This window comes from Festucalex cinctus, chromosome 16 (assembly GCF_051991245.1).
Source record: "Festucalex cinctus isolate MCC-2025b chromosome 16, RoL_Fcin_1.0, whole genome shotgun sequence".
NCBI lineage: Eukaryota > Metazoa > Chordata > Actinopteri > Syngnathiformes > Syngnathidae > Festucalex > Festucalex cinctus.
In genome coordinates, this window is record NC_135426.1 from 16,775,941 (window position 1) to 16,797,124 (window position 21,184).

General features: G+C 39.3%; 1 protein-coding gene and 1 long non-coding RNA gene across 4 annotated transcripts in view; one reads left to right on the forward strand and one right to left on the reverse strand.

Annotated features, from left to right (window-relative positions):
- chrm2a (cholinergic receptor, muscarinic 2a) overlaps positions 1-21,184 on the reverse strand; it is a 62,716-nt gene that overhangs the window by 40,888 nt on the left and 644 nt on the right. The window contains exons 2-3 of one of the 2 annotated variants that reach the window (XM_077499510.1): positions 1,772-1,876; positions 1,379-1,427 (exon numbers count right to left, since the gene is read on the reverse strand). The gene's annotated coding sequence lies outside the window, so the exon portion shown is untranslated. Of the gene's footprint in view, positions 1-1,378; positions 1,428-1,771; positions 1,880-21,184 lie in introns of both variants that reach the window. The other variant, XM_077499509.1, reaches the window with a different exon arrangement.
- Positions 5,138-21,184, forward strand: part of LOC144003353 (uncharacterized) — an 80,226-nt gene continuing 64,179 nt past the window's right edge. Inside the window, exon 1 of one of the 2 annotated variants that reach the window (XR_013278947.1) lies at positions 5,138-5,473. This is a non-coding gene — a long non-coding RNA (uncharacterized LOC144003353). The remainder of the gene's footprint in view (positions 5,474-21,184) is intronic. The other variant, XR_013278948.1, reaches the window with a different exon arrangement.

Consider the following 21,184-nt stretch of genomic DNA (forward strand, 5'->3'; position numbering starts at 1 on the left):
CCTTCGAGTTTGGTTGCAGAGCGCTACAGCTGAATGCTAACTCAAACGAGCATCAGAATAGCTGAATCTTGTGCGTATTTGGCAGGTTGCAGCAACCAAAAATGTGGCTTTATGACATTGGAGGGTTTCCACGTAGGGTGACTTAAAAAAATGAGTTACCCTGGCAATCAGCACGTCGATATTTTGAGAATCTGACTGGCTTTTCAAAATGTCCATCGCCAAGAGGCTTCACTGCTACTGGCTCAAGTGACGACAGTGGTATGGAAGCAAACGACCTTTTGATGCACAAATTGGGTTGTGTGGATCTTGTGACTGCTAAAACATCATTCTATTGGACCAAACAAGGTGTCATCTCCAGAAGCTCAGCTTTCAAATTATGTATAACATGTCTGGGCAAGTGCCCTGCGATTGGTTGGCAACCAGTCCAGGGTGTCCCCCGCCTACTGCCCAGAGCCAGCTGAGATAGGCGCCAGCAACCCCCGCGACCCTTGTGAGGAATAAGCGGTCAAGAAAATGGATGGATGGATGTCTGGGCAAGTACCCAGCTAGCGACGTGCATAGCCCGTCTTTCTCCAAGATGGCCGCAGGACCCACCGGTGGGCCCTCGGAACTTTAAAGGTTGCACTTTGAGGTCTTTTCATTTTTATTAAAAAAAAAATAAAAATAAAAAAAATAAAAAAAAAAAATATATATATATATATATATATATATATATATATATATATATATATATATATATATGAAATAGGACTTCATTTATTTTATAAAACACGTTTGCCCATTAAAATAACAACATTCAACTCAAAATGTCAAACATTGCCGTTTAGATTTTAGGAACACAACTTTTAGCCATTAATACTTTATTTTACACATGGACCATGTATAAAATAAGTGTTTCTGCTTCACATTGCACTTAAAGTTGTGTTCCTAAATCCTGAAGGGCTATATTAGACGTCATTATTATTATTATTTTGTTTAATGGGGAAAAAGTGTTCTACAAAATAAATGAAGACGAAATATATTTTATTTATTTTTGCTGATCCAAAAAATGATCCGCTCCGTCACCCGATCCGAACCGTGACTTTTGTGATCTGTTGCACCACTAGTCGCTATATAGGTTTGGATATTCATTATGGGTGTACATTGTTAAATGTATCGTAACCCATTTAATCTTAAATTATTTTTAACGTGTTAATTAAGTACCGGTATAATCTTCATGACCGTTCCGATTGTTTTATGGAGTGATCACATAGTTTTTCATCACATTTTGCCATTAAATGATTGCATTTTGCGCGAGCGTTTGCTGTCTTTCCCAGATTTCACTTCACCTCGAAAATGCGTTAGCGTGTAAGTAAAGCCACCACTGTGCATTCTTTACCTGAGACGATCTCTTCCCGCTCAGCGATTAACCTTTCACTCCTGCGGCTCTATAAAAAGAAAGAGAAAAGAAAAACGTTTAACTCTCGTTGAGACTCAAGGTCTTTACAAGCCAGACGTAAGAATAATACAGAGAGAAGAAAACAGACTACATAAAGAAGGACTAGCTACTGTCGTTGACATTCTGCATAATAAGAATGTATGTGTGGAGAATTCATTTGTGCTGATGGGTGCTCCCCGCTAGGCTGAGTGGCGCGCTGCATTATGTAAACGTAGCCTGTCCGTCCATTAAAGTAGCTTCAAAGAATTGCTTTTTACAGTTTTCAGTCGTCACTTCAAACTGACTCATGGCTTCCCATCCTGTTGAGATGGATTTCATTGTGCTGGTACTTACAGGTGCAGCAGGGCAGCTTCTGCATCTTGGAGGGTGTGACGCCAATCGGGCCAGTAGGGAAGCAGGGGGCGGGCCTTCCTCCAGCTTCGTGATGATTAGCCATGGCTGCTGCGCGGGGAAAGTGATAATGTTAGCATTAGCGTCAAAGACCGATGAAGACCTTCTTTTTTTTTTTTTTTTTTTTTTTTTTTTACCGTGAACGTTCTCTGAATTCTTGAATGGAATTAAGCTCATTTATTTTACTACACTTTTTTTTTTTTTTCTTAGATTGGGTGGTCCCTTTTCCGAACTTGGAATTGTTTTGCAACAATTCATAATTAATAAGTTAATACTATAAACTTTCAGTACGAACTCTGTCATAGGTTTTCAAGAAAAAACAGTCACATTTTCAAGGAGATCACAGGATGAGCCGGTGTTTCCTATGAGCATTTTGAGAACAAACTTGTCCTTTCAACCAAAGTTTGCAAACTTAATCTACTCATCACCAAGACTTAAATAATTGGACAAATGTTTCCAGCACAAACTTGCCATTTTTGCAAGAAGATTGTTGCTTACCAAGGTTGTTTTATGATTTTCTTTTTCTCTTGGCTAATCTTAGTAACGGCCCCGCCTTTTTTTTTTATTATTATTTTTCTTCTTTTTTTTAACTTTTTTTTAATTTTCTTATCTTGGCCCTGATCATAGTTAATACTTTTAGTAATTTTTTTGCGAAATCCAGGTACTTCGTCCTTCGACAATTTTTGTGCAGATTTAATCGTTTTTGAGCTCGTTCTTACTTTTTCCAGATGAAAATTAATTTTCGCGCATTTATTTATCTTCTTCTGTTCATGGTTTGGACTTCAGATAATCCTAGATACAACTTTTAAATGCTTCTCTAGCCTCTCTTAAGCTAATGCTATGACAGTTTTGGGGAATATTTTATGTTTATACAAATACAGCTTTTGAAGGAGATTGTAGCAATTAACAAATTTAATGCGGTTAATATTAATGATTATTATTAATTAATGTTATTAACTCATTTGCTCCAGATAACGTATAAATACGTTTTTATGTTTTAAGTGTCCCAAAAACGTATTTATACGTTTTTTTATGCTAGAGCATACAGAAGAGTTTGACACAGCCTCTCAACTGCAAAGAACGGTTGCAGAAATGGTAGTTATTACACAAACGGCCAGCAGGTGGAAGCAGAGCAAAGGAGATCAACCAGGGCCATGTAGAAAAAAAAAAAAAAAAAAGCTCAATTACTTACAATTTTAAATAGATTTGTGAAAACTGATGAAACTTAGCTCTCTTCTAATGCTAATTGCTGCAAAACGAAAACAGAAACGTACTTATTTTTTTTTTCCTGATGAAAGAAGAGACTTTAATCTTTCTTTTGATAGGTTCCATGCTTTTATAGCAATAGAACACAATATTCTGTGGGCCTTGCAAAATCAGTCAAAATCCAGTAAAACAGCCGGGAGCGAACGGGATTGCGAAACGTGAAAATGGCTGGGAGTTAATATCTTGTGTTACGTTCCCACTTATTTGCAAACTTTTTGGTCCCGACACTGTTGCATAAAAGTGCCATTTGGAGCAAAACGCACGATTTGTATTATTTATTATGATTTCCAAGCTGCATTAGTGCATTATAAAGTTATAATAACAAGTTGGAATGATAAGGGGTTGTTGTGTGTTTTGTGTACTGAGGAGATGGACCTCTCCGATAACGGCCTTTGCCGTTGTTTTGACTCATCACACAGCCGAAATGGCGTCGCTTTGTTTTGAACAGAAACAGCTGCAGTGGAAAAAGAAATGAGCGTCATTCCGTTGAAAATGTGCCTAATGATCATTGCCTCTGCATCTCTAATTCATTTATGATATTCTCTAATCGTCGCCACTTATTCTTGAAATGCCGGAGAACGTCACATTGAGGATCGGCGCTTTAAAGATCTCATCGGAAGTCGGCATAGACGGCGAGATGAAGCGGCGAGGCCTGGTAATAACGTGTGTCAGGGTTGTAAAAATGTGCCCAGGCTGACCCATGCCACTGTGGTTGTCTGCACTCCATCACCTCCATTTCCCAGGATTACTTCTCACCCCTTGAAGAGAGGCTGACAATGGAGCAAGGGGGGAAGGGGCAGCCTTGTTTTACAGTAAATCTGCCAGCCTCATCAGTGTTGGCTGAGATCACATCTGCTGCCGGAAGAACGGAATGCTGCCAGCTCACAGTCACGAGTCCAAAAATCCTTGTCGAAAGGACGCTTTTTGGCAACACGTTCTGATGGGCATTTAGTAGAAAAAGCTGCACAGCAGTGGAGTGCGAAATTGGGATCTGAAGGTTCAATGAAACAATTCTGTGATGAATGGATTTACACAAGTGTTAGGTTGTTTAATTGGTTTTGTTTTGCTTTCATTTTTACTCCCTTTATGGCTTATTGTGTTTTTAAATGGTTGGATGCTATATGGTTGACTGGTTGGTTTGGTGTTTTTTAAATTTGCTTGTTTGTTTGAAGCTATGAGTAGCCTTTTTTTTTTTCTTTTTTTTTTTTTCTTTTTTTTTTTTTTTGCACAAGCTATTTATGGGGCATTTAAGTTGAGCAAGAGCTATGAGTAGCTTTTTTTTCGCATGCTATGTGGCATTTAAGTTCTGCAAAAGCTATAAGTAGCTTTTTTTCCCGCACAAGCTATGTATGTGACATTTAAGTTGCGTAAAAGCTATGAGTAGATTTTTTTTATTTATTTTTTTGTTTTTTTGCACAAGCTATTTATGTGGCATTTAAGTTGAGCAAAAGCTATGAGTAGCTTTTTTTTTCGCACAAGCTATGTGGCATTTAAGTTATGCAAAAGCTATAAGTAGCTTTTTTTTCGCACAAGCTATGTAAGGTATTTAAGTTGAGCAAAAGCTGTGTACGTTCTTGTCTGAACATTTTGCACATGATTTATTTTTTAATAAATAAAACCATGTTTAAATATTTTTTTTAACTTTTGATTAAAATCGATTAAAATAATGACAGGGGGGAAAAAATGAGATTTTTTTTTTTTTTGTGGTTCGGATGATTGGCTAGTTTTTTTTTTTTTGTTTTTTTTGTTTTTTTTTGGTAATTGATTTTTAGGGTAGTTGTTAACTTGGTTGTTTTGTTGGGTGATTGGTTGGATGTCGTTTATGGCTTTTCATTGTTTTGTTGGCTCATGTAGTTGTTTGTTTGGTTGTTTAATAGGTTGGGTCTTTACTTTGTTTGGTTGCTTTATATGAAACGAGCAACAGAAGTCCTAATTTGTGGTTGCAATTTTTCGTGTCCAATAGGTGGTGGTCAAAAACCGGTTGTCTTCTGCCCAACAAATTAAGTGGGGAACATTATTTTTAAACAATTGCGTTAGTCAACCTTTGAATAAAATGTGACACTTTTTCCACGAGGAGCTCAAACCAGCGGCAGAAAACCTTCGGGGTGGTGAGGGAGCACTTGTTTTCAGTGGATAATTGAGTTTTGCATGGAACAGCTGTGATCAGGCACCTTGGAGGTACACGCATACATAATTACACTCCGCCAAGCTGCCAACAAATCCACCGTTGATTGCGTGACGAGGAACACGGATTATCCAGCGTTCAGGAAGTAACTTTGGGAAGGTTTGTTGTTCCCGGGAAGTTTGGCACACGTCGGGATGGCTCGAGGGCCGATTAGGACGGCGTCACCGTGATTTTGGAACGTGATGGATGAGAAGGTACGTGACGTCGGCGTTATTTAAACGCTCGCGGAATACTGTTGTTTTCATTAAGCTAGCAATGTGTGAAAGCGAGTGTGAATAAATATGAGAGAGAGAGGTGATAAAAATGAAAAGCATGTAAAAATGTGAGGAAATAACGCCTACATTCGAAAGGTGTGTTGCATATACACCATTTTATTTAATGACATTTTATTAAACACAATTAAATTAGGCGTTATTTGCTTAGTTTTTGATAATTATTTCAACATTTCCTGACAGGTGTTTTACAGATGCAATTTATGTACTTTAATTACTTTGGGCTGTACAGTACTTTGCTTTAAATATTTTTTTTGTTGACATTTTACATTTAATTTAATTTAATTTAATTCATTCTTCCACTTTTCTTTTGTCACTAATGCCAAAGACGCATTTTAAGAGCGGGAAGCAAGTTTACCCCCCTCAAGGTAAGCCAGCGGCGTAATCCAATCACATTTAAACCCTCCGAGTTGTATTATAGCCTCACTTTCAGATTAGCGCAGTTCAGTCTTTAAGCCTTTTTCGAATGAACAAAGAAGTGAATTTTCTGAGCATCTTGCTTGGGATTCTTCTGAAGCAGTGACTCCCTTCTTCCATTTGCTGTGCTTAATTGTCACAAACCTCCTGCAAAGTGTGTGATTATTCGCCACGGTGAATAATTGCAATGAATCTACTCCAGTGGTGGGCTTTGCATTTGCAACCTGGGCCTTCAGTGTGGATTTAATCAACCTCTTAATACGCTACAACTACATCGCGTTGCAATTATACAGTATATTTAGTGCTGTCACTATCATATATTTTTAGAATCGATTAATCCAATGGTGTCCAAACTACGGCCCGGGGGCCATTTGTGGCCTGCCGTCCATTTTTTAGTGGCCCGCGACATGCTAAAAATGGCATTTGAGTTCAAATAAAATAAACAAAACAAAAATGTTGGGAGATGGTCAAACTAAGAAGGGAGGGTATCGAAAAACAGGTGCCATTAAAGGTTATTTTAACTAAAACTAATGAAAAAACTAAAATTCAAAGAACAATATTGTTCCTGAAATACAATAGAAAACTAACTGAAACTACATTTTATGTTTACAAAGCTAACTATAATTATAGCAAACGTGTCCTTCGTTTTAGTCTTTGGTTATTAATTGAATGCATGAGCCTTTGGGGATGATTTTAAATGTGATTTTTAGTGATTTATTTTGATATAAAGCGGAATAATGACGTTTGAGAGTATGTCACACAGAAGTGACGTCATCGAACAGCAGCCAATAGAAAAGTACCTTCAGATGACATCGCTCCCATGGTGTTTTTTAAATATTGCGCACAAGTAATACTAATACACATAAAAAAATTAAAAAAACTAATACTAAAACTAAGCATTTAAGCATTTAAAAAACCAACAGAACCACCCTGAAAACGAATAAAAACTAATTAAAATTAAAAATTCCAAAACTATAATAATCCTACTGCCATATTACAAATAAAATGGTTTATATACAGTAGCATTTTTCTAAATGTGCAAAAGCACAAATAAATTATTTGTACAATTTTTAAGACTAAACACAATTTATCTTCATAACAATATGTGGCCCTTGCGTCCTTCTGATTTTCTGTATGTGGCCCTCAAATGAAAAAGTTTGGACACCCAACTAATATGATTCATTTTAATTTTGCAAATAGTGTATTTCAACAAAAACGTTTTTTTTTTTTGTTTTTGTTTTTTTTTGTTCCCGATTACTGTTTAATAATCACTTTTTATTCATATAGTGATTTTAAAAAAGGGAGACTGATGTTGAACTACGTTACCGGTTTGGTCATTGTTTTCCAAAGTAAAAGCAGATATTTGCAAATGTCTTGTTTTGATTAAACACAGAAGATAATCAGTTTTCTTTCATGAAGAACTACAGAAAGCAGTCAACAAATACTGTTGATATGCTGAAATTACAAGATTTGGACCATTAAAAAAAAAAAAAAAAAAAAAAAAAAATCTCCAAATGATTACTCAATTATTAAAACAGTTGTTGATTAATTTGATAATTGATTACTTGCCAATTAATGTGTGCATCGCCTGGAGCAGCTCACAATCAATATTTATCGGCTATCATGAGAAAAATATTTGATCAATTCAATAAAATACAAAATATTCACCAGAGATAAAATCAAATTGATCAATATAGCACTTTTCATACATAAAAATGCAACTCAAAGCAATGTGAAATTAAACATACATAGTACAATATAAGAAGATGACATCATTGAATGTGAAATCCATTTGCTAATGTAATTTAAGTTACATTGGCCATCGCGACTGATTCTGTAAACTCTGGACAAATTAGATTAACGTGGCAACACATGCCTGAAATCTGATTGGACAAAAAAAAAAAAAAAAAAAACTCGCATCCACAAATTGGAAGCAGAGCAGCCAAGAGAAACGTTATGAAACAAGCAGAATCAACCGTTGGGAATCACCACCACTGATTTGCTCCCATTATTATCTCATCTCCAGCCATTATTAAGCAGAGCACTAGACTAACCAAAGCATGTTCTGCTGTCGCATTGTGCTCACTGAGAAGTCGTCCATTTTTAAAGGTTCCAAAGGGAAGGTCTGCAAATGCATTTTCTTCCTTCTTGCATGTGTGGAAGCAGCTGGTGGATGTTGGCAAATACAGAAAAGAATCTTAATGCTGCTTGTGAGATGTTAACTTGGCCTTGGTGGAGGTATTACTGTTGCATGGCTATCTTACTATTCAGGAATATAGTCCAGTTGATTAAGTGATGTGCGGTTAATCCGGGCAGCAAAAAAAAAAAACGGCATTATTCCCGCGTCGTTCCGTGCAGATGTTGACACTAACGTCTGATTATCCCGTCTTAATCCCATATCAGGATTAGAGTGTTCCATCGTCTCAAACCGCTATAAAGCTTGCGGTGGTAAAAAAAATTAGCGCTGGAGCGGGCGAGAAAGGAAGAAGATGAAGAAGTGACACATTTACATCTGTGCGATACATCCTGAAAGATGGATTCGGACATTTTTGTCATTGCAGCGCAAATGTGCAAAGCTAACTTTTTTTTTTTTTTTTTATTAGCGCGTAACCTTTATATGGATGTCATTTTTTTGGGAGCCGAAATCCAGTTAATCCCACTTGAAGATATCCTATCTTTGGAAAATGTGATGTAATAGCGCTTTAACGGCTTTCTCTGGAAGAACGTAGCTCAGAACAAATTGAATGTGTGGATGGATGTACGTACAATAGATATAAAAAGTTGTTTACACACCAATATAAATTATTTCAAAACTTTCTGCTACCATTTTGACCTATGATTTGTACAACACAATATAGATATATATTTTAAATCCTTTCAAGAAGGGATATAAATAACTGAAAAATGTGTTTGCACAAGTGTGCACACCCTCATACTTGTGATGTGGCTGTTTTCAAAACCAAACGGTTACATTGCTATCATTTAAATTTGCCTGTGATTAACCTTCAAATAATGCTAATTGTCACTCACTACTGTTTCAAACTGTTCATAAGTCCAAAACAACCCCAAATAAAGTTCCACTGTTCTGGTAGGCTTTTCCAGGTTTTTTTTGCTTTCAAGACAAACCTTTGAAGGTTTTGTACTGCCACGGACTGGTGCTTTGAACTGTTCATAATTCCCGACACCTTGCCTTGATAATATCGTATTAAGGTGTGTTGAATATATCTAGTTGTATTATATTTCATTTAATTTAATGCCTTAATAAATGTGTGTGTATGGTATACAACCCCGAGCAAAAAGTATGGAATCACCAGTCGTGGACGAGCACTCAGACGTTTTATTGTGTAGATCAAACATGCATGAAACAGTCGTAAGGTCATTCCAAAGTGCAACATCTTGGCTTTCAGAAACACTAAAAGAAATGAAGAAAAAAACATTGTGCTGGTCAGTAAATGTTACTTTTTATAGACCAAGTGCAGGGAAATAAATATGGAATCACTCCAATCTGAGGGAAAAAAAATAGGGAATCATGAAAAACAGACAAAGAAAAAACAATCAAAACACATCACTAGTACGTATTTAGTTGCATCACCTTTGGCTTTTATGACAGCTCGCAGTCTCTGAGTCATGGATTTGATGAGTGCCAAACGGTATTCTTCTTGGGTGTGTCCTTATTTTCTGCCCAAAATGGAGTGATTCCATATTTATTTCCCTGCACTTGCGCCATGTAAGTAACATTTACTGACCAGCACAATGTTTGTTCTTCATTTCTTTTAGTGTTTCTGAAAGCCAAGATGTTGCACTTTGGAATGACCTTACGACTGTGTCATGCTTTTTATCTGAGTTTGATCTACAGAATAAAACGTCTGAGTGAGAGCTCATCCAAGACTGGTAATTCCATACTTTTTGATAGGGGTTGTATATTGACAACGGCAATAATAAAAATATCAGGTCAAACAGATCCATCTTAAAATTTACAACTCAATTCTTTTAGTGTAAAGAAAAACAATTGAAAAATTCTGTACTTATTATTTGATCATTTTGATCATTAAATATGCAGCAAGTGCAGCTCTAACCCAGTGAAGAAAGAGTGTAACAGGACGGTTCCTAATGTGTAGATGCACGCCGTCAATCAGGCGGTAGGACAAGGTCGTCTCGCTTTCCTGCAATTTTACACCCGTTTCCCGCGCCATCGATCGCGGGGGGGGTCAACGCGGCTCAAGCAGATGGGGTCTCATCCTCCAGTCGCCTATAATTGGAAGCTGTTAGCGGGGCGGGATTACCAAGCAGCTCGGTGGTAGCGACAGCGGCAGCGGCCCGTTGCCAAATGAGACACAGGCGAAAGTGCCGATATCGACCGGCTCGGGGGTCAAGCGAGTCGTTTTAATTGCTTCATAGGATAGCAAAGCTCCCGTCAGACTTTGTCAATCACAAACTTGACACGAGTGGAATTTTAAGAGCTCCTTTATTGGATCGTAATGAGACTCGTAATTAGTGCTTCATTTGTGGCGCAAAGGTCAACGCGTTTCACTCAGACCCAGACTGGCGTGAGCGGAAAAGTTTCAGTAGATGCAGGTCATGTCTGATCATGAACACATTTGGGTCAAGACTGAAACATGGATACGAATTTTTGTCATTGGTTGTCTTTGTCTGTTTTTTCTCTTTGTCATCCAATGCGGGCACTTTTCCTAAATCATGACAAAACTGCAAAGCCTTCATTGCAACCTTTGATTTGGCGTATGAATGGATGTGATTTGTATTTTAGGTGTGAAATTTGAGGCAATCTCAAACTTCATCAAAAACAAATCGGATGCCTGCTACGTACCTACAGTTCAAAGACAATCGGTTAAAAAATGATAGACAAGCTGAAGAATATTTATATTCGGCATATTATGACATTCATTGTAGAGCTTGACCTTTGTGCATTAAGCCTGTCCAAAACTCTGTACACCCTAAAAACAGTTGTGTCAAAAATAACCCAACTATGGGTCAAAAATTATTATTATTATTATTATTATTATTATATTTATTTTTATTTTTATTTTTTTGCATCCCTCAAAAAAACACGAAATGAAATTTTTCATTTTATATATATTTAAAAAAAAAAAAAAAAAACTAACTTTTTCATCATATCCACAATTTGACCCAACTTTGGGTAAAAAAAAAAAAAAGGATCATTTTGTATAAAACAACACTGAAAGTTGGGTCAAATTGATTGATAAAGTAGATCAGTCCTTTTTTTTTTTTTATTTTTTTTTTTTAATCCATAATTGGCTTGCTTTGAGGGTATTTTTAGAGTGTGGGGTGATTATCAAGCGTTTGTGTGCTCATTTGGGACGGCACAAAGCGGCAAATGGTGCAACGCCACCTTGAGCAAAAATGCTGCTTTCAAAGCCTCTTTGCATTGAAAAGTGACGAAAACGCTGCCGTAGAAGGTCGATATTCACAAGTGCTCTGTCGGATGCAAAACAGTGGCGCGCATAACCTAACATATGTCCCGTCGCCTTGATTGCTCGGGAACGCCACATACGAAAGTGAAACGTCTCGAGTGGCGACACCCGGCCTGAGGTAAATGACCATAATGGGTATGGCCACCGCTCGGTATTACATTTGTGCGATTTATCCAATGGGAACCGATTCCCTGGTCCATCGTCTCCTGAGTTAATTGCAAATTATGGTATCACTTTTCACAGGGCCGTCCCCAAGAGAGCCACTCGTCCAATTATTTGCCGGCCGCTGATTTATTTGGTCACTTCTTTTCTCCTTTCGTGCGCCGGCCTCACTGGCATTTTTCATCCGGCTCGCCTCCCACTTCATCATTCCACTGATCCCACCTACCTCCCCCCCATCACCGTAATGATCCGCCCGGCCACTCGTCTCTGTAATGAAGGTTCAGGAAAGCCATGTTAATGTCCACTTGAACGCAAAAGTTGAAGGGGAAAAAAGAAGTGAACTTTTTGGCAGCTCTCCATTGGCAGTGGGAGGGACCTCAAGTAAAAACGTACTATACGTAATTAGGGCCCATGCAGTAGTCCGGATTGTCTTGAAACTGTGGGTCCATCCATACATTTCCTTGACCGCTTATTCCTCACAAGGGTCACGGGGGGTGCTGGAACCTATCCCAGCTGGCTTTGGGCAGTAGCCGGGGTGCAGCCGACAAATTCGCCCGGTTTCGCCTGCCTACAGTGAGTGACACGCCCCCAACACCCCCTGCTCTGCATTTGGCTGTCTGATATTTACTTGTTTAAGTTTTTTTATTTTTTTATTTATTTTTCTTTAACTTTTGAAGACAATTATGACTCTGGGAGCTCTCTGTTTTGCTAGGATTTTATAACAAAGATGTCTGTTGTGGAAGATTAAAAACAACAAAAACAGAAAACATTTTGCCAATCTGAAAAGCTGTTCAATAAACATATGGTTTAAGACGTTTCAACAAAGTGCCGGAATTTTTATTTTTAACATTTTTTACACAAATGTTTTTTCCCTTTTTACTAAAAATGAATATTGGCTCCAAATATCAGTTATTGGTGTCCTTGACTACGAATAATCGGTATCGAATCGGCCTGGGAAAAACATATCGGCCTATCACGAGTATTCAGTGTTCGCAATGAATCCGCGTTTGCTGAACTATTTGCTTGTCACAGCGTTGACGAGGCATCTTGACCTCCCCCGACCCGGTCACTCCCACCTGACAGGCCGGGACGGGCGGCAGCCAAAAGGAGCACCTAGACGCATTTTTATTGCAAGACTCCGCCGCGTAGCCTCCCTTTGACCCTTCCCCCCGTCACCTGTCAGTCATGGTCGGCCGCTTCCTGCCAACTCAAAGATGCTCTCTGTCCGCCAGGATCACTCACTCTTCTCACCAGCTGTCTGGCCTTAATGAGGTTTCGCATGCAAACACTGTTGTCAGATCTTTGGATTCAACTCAAAGAAATGGCTGTACATTCGTGGCATAGCATCAATTATTGAGCTTTTTTTTGTTTTTGTTTTTACCCTTAAAGACCACCGTAGTTCAGTTGTGTCAAGATTCCACATCATTGTGCCTTGAAATAAAAGATTAATTTGCTTGATGATGATGCTCAACAGAATTTCCCCATCAAAATGAATGGAAATGCTTGTAATCGGTTATAGCACACCGTCCCCCGCCGGTGTGACTCTCTTTATCAGCACACCCCATCACATCATGTTCACATCACTCAACGTTAGGCAGATAAAAGTCCGTCATCTTTGGCGCGACCAAGCACGTCCGATCGCCTCCATAAACCCGCCGTGTCTCTCGGTGGCATGCTGATGTTTGATGGCACTCCCGTCGTCCCGCTCGGCCATTCCTTGGTTGGGGGGGGGGGGGGGGTGCCCTCTCTCCGGCCCCTGTCAGCCACTAAAGTTATGACATCATGAAGCCCCTCATAAACCGGCGCCGTTGTTTTGAGGTGAAGCCGCATCAATTTCACAGGAGGGGCTCCGCTGCCCGCCAGATGATTTGTGAGCGTTATTATGCCGGGAAATCGCTCCAGAAAATGAAGTCGGGAAAGGGAATGTCGCTGGAGTGTGTACCTGCTGAGATCTACCTTATGTGAAATGGTCCAAATATTAGACACAACCCTCAGCAGAGGGGGGATGTGCTTGCTCTGATTTCCTTGCTTGTCCAATGAATTAGAGGCGTGTGAAGGCCATGTTTGGGAACAGGAAAAAATGAGAATATCTATTCCCATCCTGACATGGCAGATAAGCGAAGGATGGGAGCCTCTGATGAGATGCACCTCATAGTTTGTCATAATTGTATAGTGGTGTGGCATTTTAAATGGTAAATTCACCGATTCAATGATTTTAATCGTTTGGATTTGGAGCAAGTGAATTTTCACGTTATCTTGGCTGCATCGTGATTATGGATTCTTCTATTTGGCATAACCAGCAGATGGCTTGTTGACTTCTCACCAACAAGTGTTACGCTATGTTTTGTGGCAGTAAAACAATGTATTGACGGGAAAAACATGGAATTGGCATAATTTAGAGACATTTTAAAGAATTTTGTAGATATATGTAGATCACACCTTGATTTTGGATTATGCCAATTATTTTGAATAGGTTCGCGGTGACGATCACTTGATGCGTCATGGTTACGGAAACCAGCGGAGGGCGACTATCTGAGAAAAAAGCACCATGAGACAATTTACCGATTGGGTCAGCGTTAGCTTCCTTTAAGTTTGTTGATCGTTTGTGACCAGATTTTGGTGCCGTTCATATTGACGAGGTGCGTTGTGGCTTTTGGATTTCGATACCGGGCACAGTGATGGCAGACCTGGAGATTTATGAAAAAAAAAAATCACCACGGTGCCGCAGCTAATTTACATAACAAGCTGGCATTAGCTTCCTTGGCGTCACTCACCATAACAAGGTTAGGGTTTGAAATGTAAATTGAAGTTGCCCTGACCTTTTCTGCAAATTGTCGGTCGCATGACTTCTGCCTTCACCCTCGTCATCAACAGCCTCGTCTTTGATGTAAATGTACTGCACGGTGTAGGTCACTTTATTCATTCTCAAGCGATCAGCTCCTTTCTCTCTGGAGGTAAGCCGTTATTGTATTATTAGTACAAGCACTTCCTTAACCTTGCTGGGGCAGGCAGAGGAACCAAACGCCCTTTGGAGGTTTACACCCCTCGAAACTACTCCACCCCCGGAATACGGCGTAATGCGCAAGCGCTTGTTGAGTGTAATTGACACGCATGTGGTGAGACGCGGCGTTTAAAAGCAGCTGGAAACGCGGCTTCCCGCGGTTGCGCTGCTCTCCAGGGTTTGCCGTCGCTCGCAAACTACACTTTGAAGGCGGATTTGAATTCACGGAGCATAAAACCGAGTCGGAATCTCTGCTTATCAGCGGGATATTATCATGGCTATCATCTGATGTCGGCGTAAAAGAAGGTGTGATGGATGTGTTTCATCAGTCCGCCTGTTTGTTTGTGTCTGCAGAAGAGAGTAGTAGGCAATAAAAAGGGGGCTTCACATCGTTGGGACCCCATCCAACAAGTTGTTTGTGTTTCGTCGTCTCTGGACTGTGTCGAGAGTCCTGTTCCTGTCAAGACACAAATTCCACAACAGCCAGGATAACCTGGTTTGCGTCCACTTGTCCCCCTTTTATGCTAGCATTTCTTCAAAATGTCAAGTTGTTCACCTGGAAGGACAACCACAGCTGGTCATCCAGTGGACACGACCGCCCTAGGACAGGAAGTGAGACGCTCACGCCGCCGTTTATCTCATCCAGGAATCTCGTGAGCCTGCTTCCTGTGGCCCTGGAGGCACCTTCAAATCAGTACGCTGCCGGAACGCCATCGCGGCGGGACATCTCTTATTTTACGGCCATCATCTGGACGCCGTCCCGCGTTCGTGTAATAGATACAAAAGTAGACACCGTCGATAAATCCAAGGCGCCCGAGCACGTAAAAAGGAAAGTGCAAGTTTACAATGCTACAGAAAAGGGACATAAACGGCTCTTCTTCCCGTGCAAAAGCTCCATAAAATACAAATGACCATCAACGGATGCATCTCAATGGAAAGTCAGTGCCAGTATACAGAAACATGGATCCAGCATGTATATAAGTCAACATCTGTAAACGGCACCCATCAGTCTGGTATATGTGGTCCAAATTTGGTAAAAATCAGACAAAATCTCAAGGAGTTTGCTTTTGGGAATGGCTTATCTGAACCATGAAATGGCCACTGAGGCTTCCTGTGCCCGACAGGGCTTCCGAATACGGTGTTTTTTTGTTTTTTTTGTTTTTTTTGGGGGGAGATCTATTTACGATAGATATCCATCCATCCATTTTCTTGACCGCTTATTCCTCACAAGGGTCGATAGATATGTTTAACCAAATGTCATGTTGCGGAATTTTCAAGACGTTTGGTCATTGATTGATTGATTGGTATTTGATTTTCTTGTTTTATGTCTAGTCATAGAACTTGAGTCATAGAGTTTGCTGCCACGCGATACCCACATGCTATGACAAAAATGCAAAACCCTCATGATTTAGTGTCACTCATCTATTTAGTATATAGTATGTGTACGTGGTTCAAATTTAGGAACAATCAGACAAAAACTCTAGGGTACGTCCGTTTCACTGAAGCAACCTACGTCACTCCCGGCTGTTTTGCTGGATTTTGACTTATTTTGCAAGTCCCACCGAAAATTGTGTTCTATTGCTATAGAAACACCTACTAAAACAAAGATTTAAAGTCTCTTCTTTCATCAGGGAAAAAAAGTATATTTGTATCTGTTTCCGTTTTGCAGCTATTGGCATTACAATATAGCTACGTTTCATCATTATTGACAAATATGTTTAGAACTGAGGGGAATCCAGCTTGTTTTAACATGCCCCTGCTTGATCTCTTATACTCTGCTGCCACCTGCTGGTCGTTTTTCTAATTACTACCATTGCTTAACATGTTCAACATGTTGACTTACTTTTATGTTGCTAAGTCAAACTGGTTTGAGGGGGCAGAATTTATTTTAAATCCAGGAATAGTCAGCCTCGGAAAAACTGCTGAAAATGTCTAAAAATAAGTTCAAGATGGCCGCTTTGAACCAAAATGGCAGTCACCCACTGTCTCTACAGTCATGGCTTATTGGGACTTTTTTTTTTTTTTTTTTTTTTTTTTTTTTTTTTTAAATATAGGTCTAGTCATGATAGACATGCATAACAAAATTCATGTTACATTTCAGACTTACAGGGCTGAATTTTCAACAACAACAAAAAAATCCTGAGTAGTCTGTTTGAGAGACTGTTGAAAATGACTAATATGAGTCTAAGATGGCCACTTGGAACCAAAATAGAAGATCTCCTGTGACTTTTCCTTCATGTCTTCTTGAGAATTTTTTTGTAGCGAATTTCATGTCACTTAGTGAAACTCAGGGAATAATTAAGAGGCGTGAATGCTAGATGCATGGCAAGGCTGAAGCACACCTGAGGCTTTTTTTTTTTTTTTTTTTTTTTGGACCGGCTTCCACTTGCACGGAATTCCCTGTAGAATTCCACACTGTTCGCCTGCACATACTGCTGCTGCAGCTCCTTTTAATAACATCGCGACTCTCACCGTGGCTGTGGAAATGCTCTCAATTCTGAAAATGACACAATTCCAGATGATCCTGCCTTAGTCTAAGATTGTTTCATAGGTTAAAAAAAATACAATAATGTGCTAATTACTTGACACTTTTAATGGCTAATGGTTTGGTTTTCCATGTGCAGTCAGATTTCATATTATTAACACCTTCATATTCTAATGAGGTCCAATACAAGCGCTGTAATTTAAAAGAAACAAAACAAAACTTAATGCTCAGTTATGTGGTATGTAGTAGCTTGAAGGCTCCACAGCGCCCTCTAGTCAGCAATAACAATATATTTAATTCACAGTCTATGATGTGTGGATGTAAAACAGTTTTTAAAAAAAATGAGCACAATCTTACGTTAATTGCATACTATTTTCTTTTTTCTGTGAATGTGCTGACAAACGCTGCATCGATTCCGGGGTTTTGTGTGAGTGTGGTTTTTGTTACAAATGCAATTACCAAATGCCATTTGTTTGCCCGAGATAATCACCCCTCCTGCTTTCCATCCGTCCCTCCGTCGCTTCACCAATCAATGGCCGCTTTAGTGCTACTTCATATTGTGAAGCTCCGCAATCACTCGGCATCTTGATAAGGAGCTAAAAGGGCCTCGGCGGCCATTTGCCGGTGCAGAAGAGAAGCTATCAAAGTGCCCTTTTGTCACGTGAGCACAACCGCTAGTTTCGGCACAACTGAAAAATTGCAACAAAAATCAGATGGAAAAAAACCTTAAGTGTTATATGTTTTAACTTATTCCAACAGAGGGTGAAAAACTAACTTTTTTTTTTTTTTTGAGTTGTTGAGTTGAGTTGATATGGGATTGGAAGGAAAGTGTACTGTCAAGGGTGACTCCCAGACTTTTGACTTGGGTGTTTTGCTACTGTGAAGTTGTGGCGTTTAAAGTAAACCAAGTTTTTATTTCAGAGATGCAGCCATGAGAGAGGTGGGTGGTAGAGTAGATGAAGGTTTGGTGGAAAGGTATAGTTGGGTATCATCAGCAAAACAATGGAATTGGATACTAAATCTCCGGAAGATATTGCCAAAGGGGAGAAGGTAGATGATGAAAAGGAGGGGCCCCAGGACAGATCCTTGGGGCACACCTGAGGTAACAGAAGATACAGATGATTTGAAAGACTTGAGTTGAATGAACTGAGACGTTCCAACTGTCGAGCTTTTTGATTTCAATAGACGGAGGTCGGGGGTGAACCAAGGAGCAGAGAAGGAAAAAGAAACGAGTATATATTTTTTTTAGTGGAGCAAGGCTGTTCAGGATGTTATGGAGTCCAGTATTGCAATGAAACCAGGTCATCAGGGCTGGATAAACTGTGCATGTCGGGGAGAGAGGACGAATCAATCATTGACGTGAGATCGACAGGGTTTATATTCTTAATATTCCGGAATGAAATTATGCGTGGTGTTTTGGTGATGGAGGGAGTGAGTTCAACGGTAAACGAAAACATAAATAGTGAAGCATGCAGTTGGACATCTACATTCGTAATGCAGTCTGTGTACAATAGTAGGGCTGGGTATCGATTCTAATTTCCTCAATCAATTTGATTTTGATTCACAAGAGTTCAATTCGATTTTGATTTTTCCCGATTCCCGACACTTCACTTCACATCAATCCGATATCACTTAATTATGGAACATCAATTCTTCTTAAATGTCAAGGAATGGTAAAAAAAAAATAAAAAAATCCACAAATATTAAATTTTAATAATCAAGTACATTTTGCTGAGGAAACGTTAACATGTTAGAATCACTTAAGTGTTACACAAACATTGGCATCCAATGCCAACATTGGCATTCCATAAATGTAAGAAAATACTTTTAATTCATGTGAACAGTAAATTTCAATAAATCTGAAAAATGTCCCTTAAATTCTATTTTCTTACGAATTTATGGGAAAAATAGATATTTAAATAATCATGTTTTTATGAATCGATGTTGGGCTCAAAAAGGAAAATCAATTCGATATTGATTATTCATTTTTTTTTTTAAATAGTTAGCATCTTAGTTGGAATTATCTCACTTGGAGGTCGGACATTTAGAATAAGTAACGAAGGTCTGCAACGTTGTTACTTTTTTGCTATGGTGAACACTCGTGACCAATTCATTTCTTTTGGATGACTTTTCTCAAGTCCTGCAGTGGTTGCCACCGAAACTCCGACGAGTGATAAGCATTAGCATAGATCAAAAAAAGATTAGGAGGCAGAAAGTGTCTGGAGGCGTGATTAAAAGCCTCCTCTTAAAAAAAACACACACCTGGCATATGACTGATTGCTAATGGTTCTCATTGTTGTCGGCTTGGCTCGAGCGCGCCCCGACTCCCCGACGCAGGACGGATGCACTTGATAGTCAATTGATGCCATTAGCAATCACTCATAGCCAACGTGTGTGCGTGTTGTATTAAAGAGGAGGCATTTAATCACGGCGGAACACATCGGTGCACTGTCAAGCGCAGGATGTTGGGTGTGCTCGAGCCGCGCTGACAACAACAAGGAGACGCCATTAGCAATCAGTCATACACAATGTGTCTATTTTTTTTTTTTATTAAAGAGGAGGCTTTTAATCACACCTAAAGACACTTCCTGCCTCACTGCATTGTGATTGCAACGTGCTTTATGTTCCCTGAGGGAGGCCGTCTCCTCTGCTCTCCTGCTGCAAAATGGGTTTTCTATTGAAATATAATAAGCCTTTAAATGTAGATCTTAATCTGCCCGGTAACAAATGACTCCGGCTGGGGATTATTATTAATTAATTTATTTATTTTGGCCAGCATGCACTGCAAATTGATTAACATCTTGTCAGTGATGACACTTATGTCTCGGATTGCTTGTTTTGCCTCGGGTGCGGTGGTTTTCTTCAAAATCAAATGACTGATGTGCGTTTCTCTGCCACCAGTTGTAAGTTGCAATAATATTGGCTGTTCTTTGCAGAGGATAAAGAATATACATGCCCGTGATTGTAATATTGTCTGTCTGCATGCACTGTGTTCAGATATCCATTGCATTAAGGCACCAGCACACAAATGCTAATCACTAGCCTTGCCTATGACATTTGTCATTTTGTCTTAGCATTAATGAGGAAGTCAATGTTAATTTTTTGGGACAATATATTCTATGCAGCCCCGCTAGTCTAAATATATATATAATATGTATACTACGTTAGTGGAATATGACTTAATCAGCAACAACCAATCACAGTTCAGCTTCAGAAAACAGGTGAGCTCTGATTGGTCGTTGTCTGAGCCTTGAGCAACATTGATGTCATCTTCAGTCGACAGCAAGTGGCAAAATGGCCGCCCCCTGAGATGGATAAAAATGGCTGGGTTTTGCTTCAAAACTCATATTCCAAAAATGTAATATTAATCGGAATGTTTAGACTATTCAGGACACATCAAGAAATGTCCAGAAATGTTGAAGGTTGACTTCCACTTTAAGTTTTGGACACTATGTGGTTGCTATTAATACACAATATATAATTGGCTTTATGTTAATTTTAACAGGAAATGTAATTACCAGAATTGGTTACCGTCTGGTAAATTGTTGCAAACGTGAGTTGTCAGTGCCACCACACACCACTCATATCTTGAGTTCATGCTTGTAAGTCCAAGAAAAACTGAAAAATCATATCTCAAAGCACCACTGTACTATACAGTCACAGGTCACGATGCAGTTTTAAACCAGAAGACAAAAGCTGTTTGTTTTTTTTGTTAGTTTTTTCTAAATTGCAAACAGCCCATTTAATTATTACAATGCATTTTTGTTGATTTGTTCAGTTGATTCTGTCACCCAGGTGCTAATTTATCATTTAAGCATTTTTTTCCCATGCAATTCGGCCAACATAGCATGCAAGAACATACAATTATACAACCTCGATAGTACTGTATGTCTCGATAGGGAGACCTATCACACTTGTCCCCTTCTAACTCCTCACACACAAATCATAAACCACCTGCACAACCACAAATAACCCATTTACAAACAAGTAACCAGTTTCATTCAGACGATTAGCTAAACCTCCATTCATGAAACCACAGCTGTATCCTTTTGCACGTCTTATTTGCATGCAAAATCCACTGGGCGCGCACCTTTTTGGCTCTGCGCTTTTACGCACGC